The 1,608-nt window shown below is 50.2% G+C and overlaps 1 pseudogene; it reads left to right on the top strand.

The window, feature by feature from the left end:
* The first annotated feature begins 629 nt into the window (after positions 1-629).
* LOC103732848 lies at positions 630-1,608 on the top strand (annotated as a pseudogene).

Below are 1,608 nucleotides of genomic sequence, written 5' to 3'. Positions count from 1 at the left end.
GGTGTATGCCAAGGAGTGGTATGATCGGGTCAAATTGTAGGTTCATTTTTAGTTTTGTAAGAGTTCTCCAAGCTGCCTCCCATAGGGTTGTATGAGGTTGCAATCCACCAGCAGTGGATGAGTGTTCCCCTTTCCCCACAGCCTCTCCAACATTTGGAATCATTTGTTCTCTTGATCTTAGGCAGTCTGACTAGGGTGAAATGAAATCTTAAAGTGGGTATGATTTGCATTTCAATTATTACTAATGATGTTGAAAACTTTTAAAGATGTTTTTTAGCCATCTTTATTTCTTTGAGAACTCTGTTCAGATCCTCAGCCCATCTTTTAATTGTTCTCTTGATTCTTTGTTTTTTTGAGTTCTTTATATATTCTCGATTTTAAACTTCTGTCAGATGTGTCACTGGTGAAGATTTCTCCCACTCTGTGGGATTTCTCTTCACTTTCTTGATTGTTTATTTTGCTTTACGGAAGATTTTTAGTTTAATAAGGTCCCACTTGTTGATCATTGACTTTAACTTCTGAGCAACTGATGTCTCATTTAGAAAGTCTTTTCCTGCTCACTCACCTTGGCCTCTCTGCTCTCCACATCCTCTCGTTGCTCCGTCTCTCTCGTTGCTCTGCCAGCCACCATGGAAGAAGAAATCGCTGTGAGGGTCATCGACAAAGGCTCCGGCATGTGCAAAGCTGGCTTTCCCGGTGACAATGCCCCCAGGGCCGTGTTCCCCTCCATCGTCCGGCACCTTCGCCACCAGGGTGTGATGGTGGGCGTGGGCCAGAAGGACACGTTCGTGGGTGACGAGGCCCAGAGAAAGCGGGGCATCCTGACCCTGAAGTAACCCATTGACTACGGCATCATCACCAACTGGGACTACATGGAGAAGATCCTGCACCACACCTTCTACAACGAGCTGTGCATGGCCCCCGAGGAGCACCCAGTGCTGCTGACCGAGGCCCCCCTGAACCCAAGGCTAACAGAGAGAAGGTGACGCAGATCATGTTTGAGACAGTCAACACTCCAGCCATGTATGTGGCCATTCAGGCTGAGCTGTCCCTGTACGTCTCTGGGCGCACCACTGGCATCGCCATGGACTCTGGTGACAGGGCCACACACAGTGCCCATCTACAAGGGTTACGCCCTTCCCCCCGGCCACGCCATCTTGTGTCTGGACCTGGCTGGCCGGGACCTTACAGACTACCTCATGAAGATCCTGACAGAGCGAGGCTACAGCTTCACCACCACAGCTGAGCGGGAGATTGTGCCTGACATCAAGGAGAAGCTATGCTATGTTGCCCTGGACTTCGAGCAGGAAATGGCCACTGCTGCATCCTCCTCATCCTTGGAGAAGACCTATAAGCTACCTGACGGACAGGTGATCACCATCGGCAACGAGCGATTCCGGTGTCCAGAGGCACTCTTCCAGCCCTTCTTCCTGGTATGGAGTCCAGTGGCATCCATGAGACCACCTTCAACTACATCATGAAGTGTGACGTGGACATCAACCTGTATGCCAACACAGTGCTGTCTGCGGCACCACTGTGTACCCAGGCATTGCTGACAGTATGCAGAAGGAGATCACTGCCCTAACACCCAGCACAATGAAGACCAAG

Source organism: Nannospalax galili, unplaced genomic scaffold, assembly GCF_000622305.1.
Source record: "Nannospalax galili isolate Female #2095 unplaced genomic scaffold, S.galili_v1.0 scaffold7736, whole genome shotgun sequence".
Classification (NCBI taxonomy): Eukaryota; Metazoa; Chordata; class Mammalia; order Rodentia; family Spalacidae; genus Nannospalax; species Nannospalax galili.
Note: the sequence above shows the minus strand (reverse complement) of the source record. Positions and strands in the feature narration are given on the sequence as shown.